This window comes from Hordeum vulgare, chromosome 3H (assembly GCF_904849725.1).
Source record: "Hordeum vulgare subsp. vulgare chromosome 3H, MorexV3_pseudomolecules_assembly, whole genome shotgun sequence".
Lineage (NCBI taxonomy): Eukaryota > Viridiplantae > Streptophyta > Magnoliopsida > Poales > Poaceae > Hordeum > Hordeum vulgare.
In genome coordinates, this window is record NC_058520.1 from 524,918,234 (window position 1) to 524,931,518 (window position 13,285).

The window sequence follows — 13,285 nt, forward strand, 5'->3', positions numbered from 1 at the left end:
AGCTCATCATGAGGAATGTGCATGTGCTGGAATATCTTGTTGCGTCCACAGAGCACAGAAGCATAGTAGTTCATCTGAGTCCTTGTCCAAAACTTCAGATGCCTCATTTGAGGCTTGTCATAAGGATTCTCTCCGATGAAATACATGCGTTCCTCAAAGAAATTTTCTTTCTGAAACTTTGGCCGCTTCGAGAATGGTTGGCGCTGAACTGGCTTGATATTGTGCTGAGGAATGGGAAGGGAAACAACCATGGCAGTCTCTGGGTTGAGCACAATGTAGTCATTGTCAGGGGCGGGAACATTTTCTTCAGCATTTTCCTTAGGTTGAGGAATTTCATCAGCTGGAACTTCTTGCTCTGGCTGAGCTGCAGGCTGAGGAATTTCTGCTTCCTTCTCAGCTTGAGGAGTTTGGTCAGCCTATTCAGAGTGAGGAGCCTGCTCAGGATGGACATTTTCATCAGCTTGTTTTTCTTCAGCTGGCTTTGTGGCAGAGGCATTTTCATCAGCTGCTGCAGCTGAAGCTTGAGTAGTCTCTGTCTAAGGAACATGAGGTTGAGGACTGTCATCAATCTGAATTTCCTCATCAGTATGTTCCTCAGAGGCGACATCCTTCATTTCCTCATCTGCCCTGTAGTTTGGTCACCAATGACGACCATTTCATATGAAGGTGCAACATTTAGAGGCACCGGGTCCAGAGGGGCAGATTCTTCAGTTTCTTTGAGGCGCTTTGCCTCTATCTTTTCTTCTGCTGAGGAAGCTTTTCTCTTCTTTGCTTCCTTCTCAGCAGCTCTTGTCTTCTTCGTGTCTGATGCAGACGGGATTATCTTATTCACCTTTGAAGCTTTTGGTGAAGGTGTTCTTTCTGCAGATTCTTCAACTAGTTGTGAGGAACCAGCTGGAACAGAGTCATCAGCCTACTTTGATCAAGCAGCTGGATCAGGAGCAGTTGCATCAGGGGTTGCAATTTCATCAGTAGCGGTCTCGGTGATGATTTCTTCAATGACCGGCTCATCAGCACGGCGCTCTTGGTGTTGTTCCTCAGCTTGAGGAATTTCCTCCTCATCAGGCGATGCATCTTCTGGCTGCTCAACCAGGGGCTGAGGAGTTGGTGCTGGTTGTGGGTGTCGTTTGTTGTAGTCATCAACAACACTAGTGGCTAGCTTGATGAAATTGCGCTTGGTGCTTTTGCGGTTTGACAGTTTGTCACACTTGTCAGTCAAGACCTGCAGCTCTGCCTGGGTTGACACCAGTGCTTCAGGAGTCAGCTTGAGGAGATTTTGCGTGAGGAATTTCTCCTTTTTGGCCTTTGCAATCTTTGCCTGCTTGGCCTTCTGTTCCTTCCACTTGGCTTCGTTTATGAAGGTGGCCACCATGTGGCTGATGCCAGGAGGAAGTTTCAAATCACCAATGGGTGTGTTTGGGTCTTCATACCATACATTGATGAAGTCGAGCAGGACCTTGGGCTCCATTGCCAGAGGAATAGCACTTTCTAATGCTTGTGCTACCCGTTCTTGCTTGTTTCTGATGATGGCTTGCAGGGTTTCATCATCATACTCATCACTTCCCTCTGATGCAGACGGGACTGTGATGATTTTGTTGGGGCTGGGCAGAGGTGCACGTTCAGTAGTTGCCAAAGTCTTCACAAGTGGTGTTGAAGACTTTGTCTCCGAGCTTGTTGCACCTGGGAGTGAGGAGCTGGAGCTTGCTTGTTGGAATTATGCCCTAGAGGCAATAATAAATATAGTTATTATTATAATTCCTGTATCAAGATAATCGTTTATTATCCATGCTATAATTGTATTGAATGAAGACTTATATACATGTGTGGATACATAGACAAAACACTGTCCCTAGCAAGCCTCTAGTTGGCTAGTCAGTTGATCAACGATAGTCAGTGTCTTCTGATTATGAACAAGGTGTTGTTGCTTGATAACTGGATTACGTCATTAGGAGAATCACGTGATGGACTAGACCCAAACTAATAGACGTAGCATGTTGATCGTGTCATTTTATTGCTACTGTTTTCTGCGTGTCAAGTATTTGTTCCTATGACCATGAGATCATATAACTCACTAACACCGGAGGAATACTTTGTGTGTATCAAACGTCGCAACGTAACTGGGTGACTATAAAGATGCTCTACAGGTATCTCCGAAGGTGTTCTTTGAGTTAGTATGGATCGAGACTGGGATTTGTCACTCCGTGTGACGGAGAGGTATCTCGGGGCCCACTCGGTAATACAACATCACACACAAGCCTTGCAAGAAATGTGACTTAGTGTAAGTTGCGGGATCTTGTATTATGTAACAAGTAAAGAGACTTTCCGGTAAACGAGATTGAAATAGGTATGCGGATACTGACGATCGAATCTCGGGCAAGTAACATACCGAACGACAAAGGGAATGACATACGGGATTATATGAATCCTTGGCACTGAGGTTCAAACGATAAGATCTTCGTAGAATATGTAGGATCCAATATGGGCATCCAGGTCCCGCTATTGGATATTGACCGAGGAGTCTCTCGGGTCATGTCTACATAGTTCTCGAACCCGCAGGGTCTGCACACTTAAGGTTCGACATTGTTTTATGCGTATTTGAGTTATATGGTTGGTTACCAAATGTTGTTCGGAGTCCCGGATGAGATCACGGACATCACGAGGGTTTCCGGAATGGTCCGGAAACGAAGATTGATATATAGGATGACCTCATTTGATTACCGGAAGGTTTTCGGAGTTACCGGGAATGTACCGGGAATGACGAATGGGTTCCGGGAGTTCACCAGGGGGGCAACCCACCCCGGGGAAGCCCATAGGCATTGGGGGTGCCGCACCAGCCCTTAGTGGGCTGGTGGGATAGCCCAAAAGATCCCTATGCGCATTGGAAAAAACATCAAAGAAAAAAGAAAAAAAAGAAGGAGGTGGGAAAGGGAAGAAGGACTCCACCTTCCAAACCAAGTAGTACTCGGTTTGGGGGGGAGACCTTCCCCCTTGGTTCGGCCGACCCCCTTGGGAGTCCTTGGACCCCAAGGAAAGGCTCCCCCCTCCTCCTCCTATATATAGTGGGGTTTTAGGGCTGATTTGAGACAACTTTGCCACGGCAGCCCGACCACATATCTCCACGGTTTTACCTCTAGATCGCGTTTCTGCGGAGCTCGGGCAGAGCCCTGCTGAGACGAGATCATCACCAACCTCCGGAGCGCCGTCACACTGTCGGAGAACTCTTCTACCTCTCCGTCTCTCTTGCTGGATCAAGAAGGCCGAGATCATCGTCGAGTTGTACGTGTGGTGAACGCGGAGGTGCCGTCCGTTCGGCACTAGATCGTGGGACTGATCGCGGGATAGTTCGCGGGGCGGATCGAGGGACGTGAGGACGTTCCACTACATCAACCGCGTTCACAAACGCTTCTGCTGTACGGTCTACAAGGGTACGTAGATCACACATCCCCTCTCGTAGATGGACATCACCATGATAGGTCTTCGTGCGCGTAGGAAATTTTGTGTTTCCCATGCGACGTTCCCCAACAGTGGCATCATGAGCTAGGTTCATGCGTAGATGTCTTCTCGAGTAGAACACAAAAGTTTTTGTGGGCGGTGATGTGCGTTTTGCTGCCCTCCTTAGTCTTTTCTTGATTCCGCGGTATTGTTGGATCGAAGCGGCTCGGACCGACATTACTCGTACGCTTACGAGAGACTGGTTTCATCGCTACGAGTAGCTCCGTTGCTCAAAGATGACTGGCGGGTGTCAGTTTCTCCAACTTTAGTTGAATCGGATTTGACCGAGGAGGTCCTTGGATGAGGTTAAATAGCAACTCATATATCTCCGTTGTGGTGTTTGCGTAAGTAAGATGCAATCCTACTAGATACCCATGGTCACCACGTAAAACATGCAACAACAAAATTAGAGGACGTCTAACTTGTTTTTGCAGGGTATGCTTGTGATATGATATGGCCAACGATGTGATGTGATATATTGGATGTATGAGATGATCATGTTGTAATAGATAATATCGACTTGCACGTCGATGGTAAGGCAACCGGCAGGAGCCATAGGGTTGTCTTTATAACTAACGTTTGTTCTTGCAGATGCGTTTACTATTTTGCTAGGATGTAGCTTTAGTAGTAATAGCATGAGTAGCACGACAACCCCGATGGCGACACGTTGATGGAGATCATGGTGTGGCGCCGGTGACAAGAAGATCGTGTCGGTGCTTTGGTGATGGAGATCAAGGAGCACGTGATGATGGCCATATCATGTCACTTATGAATTGCATGTGATGTTAATCCTTTTATGCACCTTATTTTGCTTAGAACGACGGTAGCATTATGAGGTGATCTCTCACTAAAATTTCAAGACGAAATTGTGTTCTCCCCGACTGTGCACCGTTGCTACAGTTCGTCGTTTCGAGACACCACGTGATGATCGGGTGTGATAGACTCAACGTTCACATACAACGGGTGCAAAACAGTTGCGCACGCGGAACACTCGGGTTAAGCTTGACGAGCCTAGCATGTGCAGACATGGCCTCGGAACACATGAGACCGAAAGGTCGATCATGAATCATATAGATGATATGATTAGCATGGGGATGCTTACCACTAAAACTATGCTCAACTCACGTGATGATCGGACTTGAGCTAGTGTAAGTGGATCATGAACCACTCAAATGACTAGAGAGATGTACTTTTTGAGTGGGAGTTTAGCGAGTAATTTGATTAAGTTAAACTCTAATTATCTTGAACATAGTCTAAGTCCACTTTGAATATATTTGTGTTGTAGATCATGGCTCACGCGACAGTCACCCTCAATTTTAATACGTTCCTAGATAAAGCTAAGTTGAAAGATGATGGAAGCAACTTTGTAGACTGGGCTCGTAATCTTAAGCTAATCTTACAAGGTGGGAAGAAGGATTATGTCCTTAATGCTGCGCTAGGAGATGAACCACCCGCTACGGCTGATCAGGATGTTAAGAACGCTTGGTTAGCACGTAAGGAGGACTACTCAGTAGTTCAATGTGCAGTCTTGTATGGCTTAGAACCGGGACTTCAACGTCGCTTTGAGCGTCATGGAGCATTTGAGATGTTCCAAGAGTTGAAGTTTATCTTTCAGAAGAACGCCCGGATCGAGAGGTATGAGACCTCCGACAAATTCTATGCTTGCAAGATGGAGGAGAACTCGTCTGTCAGTGAACATGTGCTCAAAATGTCTGGGTACTCAAACCGTCTAGCTGAGCTAGGGATTGAACTCCCGCAAGAAGCTATCACTGACAGAATCCTTCAATCACTGCCACCAAGCTATAAAGGCTTTGTGTTGAACTACAACATGCAAGGGATGAACAAGTCTCCCGGCGAGTTGTTTGCGATGCTGAAAGTCGCAGAGTCTGAACTCCGTAAAGAGCATCAAGTGTTGATGGTGAATAAGACCACTAGTTTCAAGAGAAACGGCAAAGGAAAGAAGGGTAATTCAAAGAAGAGCGGCAGGCCTGTTGCCAATCCGACGAAGAAACCCAAAGCTGGACCTAAGCCTGAAACAGAGTGTTACTATTGCAAGGGTATGGGTCACTGGAAGCGTAATTGCCCCAAGTATCTGGCTGATAAGAAGGCGGCCAAAGAAAAATCACGTATATTTGATATACATGTTATTGATGTGTACTTAACCGGCTCTCGTAGTAGTGCCTGGGTATTCGATACCGGTTCTGTTGCTCATATTTGCAACTCGAAACAGGAACTGCGGAATAGACGAAGGCTGGCGAAAGATGAAGTGACGATGCGCGTAGGAAATGGTTCCAAGGTTGATGCAATCGCCGTCGGCACAGTTTCACTTCAGTTACCATCAGGATTAGTTATGAACTTGAATCATTGTTATTTAGTGCCTGCGTTGAGCATGAACATTATATCTGGATCTTGTTTATTGCGAGACGGTTACTCTTTTAAGTCAGAGAATAATGGTTGTTCTATTTCTATGAGTAACATCTTTTATGGTCATGCACCCAATGTGAGAGGATTTTTCATATTGAATCTTGATAGTGATACACACATACATAACATTGAGACCAAAAGAGTTAGAGTTAACAATGATAGCGCCATATTTTTGTGGCACTGCCGCTTAGGTCATATTGGTGTAAAGCGCATGAAGAAACTCCATGCCGATGGACTTTTGGAGTCACTTGACTTTGATTCACTTGACACGTGCGAACCATGCCTCATGGGCAAGATGACTAAAACTCCGTTCTCCGGAACAATGGAGCGTGCAAGTGACTTGTTGGAAATCATACATACCGATGTGTGTGGTCCGATGAGCATAGAGGCACGCGGCGGATATCGTTATTTTCTCACCTTCACTGACGAGTTGAGTAGATATGGTTATGTCTACTTAATGAAGCACAAGTCTGAAAAATTTGAAAAGTTCAAGCAATTTCAGAGTGAAGTTGAAAATCATCGTAACAAGAAGATCAAGTTCCTACGGTCTGATCGTGGGGGTGAATATCTGAGTTTCGAGTTTGGTGCTCACTTAAGACAATGTGGAATTGTTTCACAATTGACACCACCTGGAACACCACAGTGTAATGGTGTGTTCGAACGTCGTAATCGTACTTTATTAGAGATGGTGCGATCTATGATGTCTCTTACCGATTTGCCATTATCATTTTGGGGTTATGCATTAGAAACAGCTGCATTCACTTTAAATAGGGCACCATCAAAATCCGTTGAGACGACACCATACGAACTGTGGTATGGCAAAAGGCCAAAGTTGTCGTTTCTTAAAGTTTGGGGATGTGATGCTTATGTCAAAAATCTTCAACCTGAAAAGCTGGAACACAAAGCGGAAAAGTGCATCTTCATAGGTTACCCAAAAGAGACAGTTGGGTACACCTTCTATCTCAAATCCGAGGGCAAAGTGTTTGTTGCTAAAAAGGGAGCTTTTCTCGAGAAGGAGTTTCTCTCGAGAGAATTGAGTGGGAGGAAGATAGAACTTGACGAGGTTGTCGAACCTCTCATCCCTCTGGATGGTGGCGCGGGGCAAGGGGAAACCTCTGTCGTTGCGATGCCGGTTGAGGAGGAAATTAATGATGATGATCATGAAACTCCGGTTCAAGTTTCTGTCGAACCACGCAGGTCGACGAGACCACGTGCTGCTCTAGAGTGGTACGGTAATCCCGTCTTATCAATCATATTGCTAGACAACAATGAACCTGCAAATTATGAAGAAGCAATGGTGGGCCCAGATTCCAACAAATGGCTAGAAGCCATGAAGTCCGAGATAGGATCCATGTATGAGAACAAAGTGTGGACTTTGGAAGTACTGCCTGAGGGCCGCAAAGGCTATTCAGAACAAATGGATCTTTAAGAGGAAGACGGACGCTGACGGCAATGTGACCGTTTATAAAGCTCGACTTGTGGCAAAGGGTTTTTCACAAGTTCAAGGAGTTGACTACGATGAGACATTCTCACCTGTAGCGATGCTTAAGTCCGTCAGAATCATGTTAGCAATAGCTGCATTTTTCGATTATGAAATCTGGCAGATGGATGTCAAAACGGCGTTCCTTAACGGTTTCCTTAAGCAAGAGTTGTATATGATGCAACCCGAAGGTTTTGTCGATCCTAAGAATGCTAACAAGGTGTGCAAGCTCCAGCGATCCATTTATGGACTGGTGCAAGCATCTCAGAGTTGGAACAAACGCTTTGATGAGGTGATCAAAGCATTTGGGTTTATAAAAGTGGTTGGAGAATCTTGTATTTACAAGAAAGTGAGTGGGAGCTCTGTGGAGTTTCTAATATTATATGTGGATGACATATTGCTGGTTGGAAACAATGTAGAGTTTTTGGAGAGCATAAAGGATTACTTGAATAAAAGTTTCTCTATGAAGGACCTAGGAGAAGCTGCTTATATTCTAGGCATTAAGATCTACAGGGATAGATCAAAACGCCTGATAGGACTTTCACAAAGCACATACCTTGATAAAGTTTTGAAGAGGTTCAAAATGGAACAGTCCAAGAAAGGGTTCTTGCCAGTTTTACAAGGTACGAGATTGAGTAAGACTCAGTGCCCAGCAACTGATGAAGATAGAGAGCATATGCGCTCCGTCCCCTATGCTTCCGCCATAGGTTCTATCATGTATGCAATGTTGTGCACTAGACCGGACGTTAGCCTGGCCATAAGTATGGCAGGTAGGTTCCAGAGTAATCCAGGAGTGGATCACTGGAAGGCCCGTCAAGAATATCCTGAAGTACCTGAAAAGGACTAAGGAGTTGTTTCTCGTGTATGGAGGTGACGAAGAGCTCGCCGTAAAAGGTTACGTCGATGCAAGCTTTGACACAGATCCGGACGACTCTAAGTCGCAAACCGGATACATATTTATTCTTAATGGGGGTGCGGTAAGCTGGTGCAGTTCCAAGCAGAGCGTCGTAGCAGATTCTACATGTGAAGCGGAGTACATGGCTGCCTCGGAGGCGGCTAAGGAGGGTGTCTGGATGAAGCAGTTCATGACGGATCTTGGAGTGGTGCCAAGCGCACTGAATCCAATAACCTTGTTCTGTGACAACACGGGTGCCATTGCCCTAGCAAAGGAACCACGGTTTCATGAGAAGTCCAGACACATCAAACGACGCTTCAACCTCATCCGCGACTACGTCGAAGGGGAGGACGTAAATATATGCAAAGTGCACATGGATCTGAATGTAGCAGACCCGCTGACTAAACCTCTTCCACGGGCAAAGCATGATCAACACCAAAACTGTATGGGTGTTAGATTTATTACAATGTAATTCACATGATGATGTGAGGGCTAGATTATTGACTCTAGTGCAAGTGGGAGACTGTTGGAATTATGCCCTAGAGGCAATAATAAATATAGTTATTATTATAATTCCTGTACTAACATAATCGTTTATTATCCATGCTATAATTGTATTGAATGAAGACTTATATACATGTGTGGATACATAGACAAAACATTGTCCCTAGCAAGCCTCTAGTTGGCTAGTCAGTTGATCAACGATAGTCAGTGTCTTCTGATTATGAACAAGGTGTTGTTGCTTGATAACTGGATCACGTCATTAGGAGAATCACGTGATGGACTAGACCCAAACTAATAGACGTAGCATGTTGATCGTGTCATTTTATTGCTACTGTTTTCTGCGTGTCAAGTATTTGTTCCTATGACCATGAGATCATATAACTCACTAACACCGGAGGAATACTTTGTGTGTATCAAACGTCGCAACGTAACTGGGTGACTATAAAGATGCTCTACAGGTATCTCCGAAGGTGTTAGTTGAGTTAGTATGGATCGAGACTAGGATTTGTCACTCCGTGTGACGGAGAGGTATCTCGGGGCCCACTCGGTAATACAACATCACACACAAGCCTTGCAAGCAATGTGACTTAGTGTAAGTTGCGGGATCTTGTATTACGGAACGAGTAAAGAGACTTGCCGGTAAACGAGATTGAAATAGGTATGCGGATACTGACGATCGAATCTCGGGCAAGTAACATACCGAAGGACAAAGGGAATGACATACGGGATTATATGAATCCTTGGCACTGAGGTTCAAACGATAAGATCTTCGTAGAATATGTAGGATCCAATATGGGCATCCAGGTCCCGCTATTGGATATTGACCGAGGAGTCTCTCGGGTCATGTCTACATAGTACACGAACCAGCAGGGTCTGCACACTTAAGGTTCGACGTTGTTTTATGCGTATTTGAGTTATATGGTTGGTTACCGAATGTTTTTCGGAGTCCCATATGAGATCACGGACGTCACGAGGGTTTCCGGAATGGTCCGGAAACGAAGATTGATATATAGGATGACCTCATTTGATTACCGGAAGGTTTTCGGAGTTACCGGGAATGACGAATGGGTTCCGGGAGTTCACCGGGGGGGCAACCCACCCCGGGGAAGCCCATAGGCATTGGGGGTGCCGCACCAGCCCTTAGTGGGCTGGTGGGACAGCCCAAAAGAGCCCTATGCGCATTGGAAGAAAAATCAAAGAGAAAAGAAAAAAAAGGAGGTGGGAAAGGGAAGAAGGACTCCACCTTCCAAACCAAGTAGGACTCGGTTTGGGGGGGGAGACCTTCCCCCTTGGTTCGGCCGACCCCCTTGGGAGTCCTTGGACCCCAAGGCAAGGCTCCCCCCTCCTCCTCCTATATATAGTGGGGTTTTAGGGCTGATTTGAGACAACTTTGCCACGGCAGCCCGACCACATATCTCCACGGTTTTACCTCTAGATCGCGTTTCTGTGGAGCTCGGGCGGAGCCCTGCTGAGACGAGATCATCACCAACCTCCGTAGCACCATCACGCTGTCGGAGAACTCTTCTACCTCTCCGTCTCTCTTGCTGGATCAAGAAGGCCGAGATCATCGTCGAGCTGTACGTGTGCTGAACGCGGAGGTGTCGTCCGTTCGGCACTAGATCGTGGGACTGATCGCGGGATAGTTCGCGGGGAGGATCGAGGGACGTGAGGACGTTCCACTACATCAACCGCGTTCACTAAAGCTTCTGTTGTACGGTCTACAAGGGTACGTAGATCACACATGCCCTCTCGTAGATGGACATCACCATGACAGGTCTTCGTGCGCGTAGGAAAATTTTTGTTTCCCATGCGACGTTCCCCAACATTGCTGTCGTAGGCTTCACGACATTCTTCTGTACTGGCTTTGGAGGTGGAGCTGAGGATTTTGGTGTAGTTGAGATGGGTGCTGAAGGTTTTGGCGCTAATGGTTTTGGTGTTGACGGTTTTGGAACCGAGGGTTTTGGAGCTGAGGGTTTTGTGACAGAAGCCTGTGCAGACTTCTCTTGAGGCTTTGGAGCCTTTGGCTTTGTTGGCGCAGACTGTTTTTGAGTAATATCTGAGCCTAAAGTTTCTGCTGCTGAGGAATGATCAGCACCGGAGGCAGCAGCTGAGGATTCATTAAATTTCTTCACTGCAGCTTCTGCTTGCTTCTTGAGCTTGGCCAGATGCTTTTCTTTTTCATCTGGGTAGTCATCAAGTGTCATAAGGCTTGAGGGATGTGCTACTTGATGATCCTCAAGTGGGGCCTTCTGCCAGGAGGCTTCAAAGCGAATTTCTTCGCATATTTTGGAGTCACAAACCTGTACTCCTTCCATTCCTTCGCCCATCTACATTCAATCTTCTGCAACCTAATCTTTCTCTTGGTCATTGTCTCAGGTTCTTCATCAGGCATACAATAGTCCAAGTATATGTCCTCAGGAATATCAGTAGCTGTGTTCTGCTCCAGTTTCTTTCCTCCCTTCTGTTTCCTTTCTTCCTCCATTTTCTTCAGACGAGGAATTTGCTGATGATTTTTAACTCTTGAGGATTCTGATGAGCCTTGAAGAGTTTCTTCCAGAAACGCTGCAAATGAGTTAATGTGATGAGAACCGAGAGATTCATCAGCTGACATGTGTGTACCTGTGAACAGAGTATAGTTGCGAGGAATTTGGAGAGGTCATATGCGTTCTCAGATTTGAGGAAAATGAAAAAGTTTGACAGTTTGAGGAATATAACCAGTGGTTGAGGAATTTGCCTAAGCATACTGTTCTTGGGTTCCAGAGTTGTACAGATCCGAAAATTTGCACAATTGAGGAATCTCGTGAAAATCTTAGATGCTTAGCTAGTTCATCAATGATTGTGGTGATAGATAGTGTTTGAGGAATCATGTGCACATCGTATCTTGAGGAAAAACAGATTTCACATGGGAGAGGTAAAAATTTCAGATCTAATCTGCTGTAAAAATGGGGTATATTTACCCTAGAAGGTGCGAGCGAAGAACACAGAAAGTGGTGTTGGAGAGGCTCTTCGGTCGAGTGTCCAATGCACCCTAACTTGGCAGCAGAGGACGTCTACGGCGGCGGCGGACGTAGATGGTCCGACTCCGGCGTGATCCTGGCGATGAAAAGGTCGAGGCAGTGAAGCTCTTCCTCACCGGCGACAAGACTACCAGTGGTGGCGCTAGGGTTCGGTGGAGTGTGCTGTGGCAGGAGAGCGATGAGGCGAAGAAGATGATACCGAGGGGGATAAGGACATATTTATAGCCTGAAAGTTACTGTTTGGCGCGAAAGTTTCAGACCAAATAGCCCCTGCCTCTACGTCTCCGCAGGAGACGTGTAGCTTCCGTACGATGCGATGGAGATAGTGGAGATCGTGGTTATCTGATCGTGGGAAGTGGGGGTTCAGTTACTGTTCCTTTGAAGAAAACAATTTTTGAGGATTTGAGGATTTTTGTTACAAAATCATCAGCTGACAAGGATGCAGTGAGGATTTTGAACAAAGTTTCAAGTAGAACGCATATGAAGAATTGAATAGACTGGATAAGTATAGCATAGAGGGAAAGTCGGGTCCGATCACATTCACTTAGCAGAAACCTCAACTTCAAGAATTAGCAATAAGTGAATGTTGTTGAGGACTAGAAATCACAGTCTACCTAGGCAAATGAAAGTCATCAAGTGTTTTTGAAGATTTTGTAATAGATCATCACAATGAAGAACAACTGTTCTGAAGAAAAATGCATTGTGAGGAAATTGATCATTTGAAGAAAATCAACTTGAGGAATTTCACATTGGGCGGTGGCGTTACCCACCATATAAGAATGTTGATTACAGACGCCGCGTACAATTGTCGTAGGGCCCTGAGAATCAATTTCTTCGTTAATTTCTTCACATTCAGAGTGACTTTCTTCATCGTTTGAAGAAAACCGTTTCATCATGTGTTGCACATCTAAGTCATCAACTTTGCATAAGTGTTAGGATGTGTGCATGTTTTTACAAAACATTTGAAGACTCTAAGATATTTAGCTCACACCGCAACTTGCAAAACCTTTTCTCATCCAAGGGCTTAGTGAAGATATCAGCCAGTTGATCATCAGTCTTCACATGGTCGATGAGGATATTGCCCTTGAGGACATGGTCCCGAAGAAAATGATGACGAATCTGGATGTGCTTGGTCTTCGAGTGTTGTACTGGGTTATATGCAATCTTGATAGCACTCTCATTGTCACAGTAGAGAGGCACATTCTTCATGTTGATGTCTTAGTCCTTGAGGGTTTGCTTCATCCATAGTAATTGAGCACAGCAAGAACCAGCAGCAATGTACTCAGCTTCGGCAGTGGAGAGTGATACGCAGTTCTGCTTCTTTGAGGACCAGCAAACTAGTGATCTTCCAAGGAAATGGCATGTGCCAGACGTTGACTTGCGATCCACACGGTCACCAGCATAGTCTGAATCAGAATACCCTACCAGATGAAGATTGGAGCCGTTGGGATACCATAATCCTAGTGTTGGTGT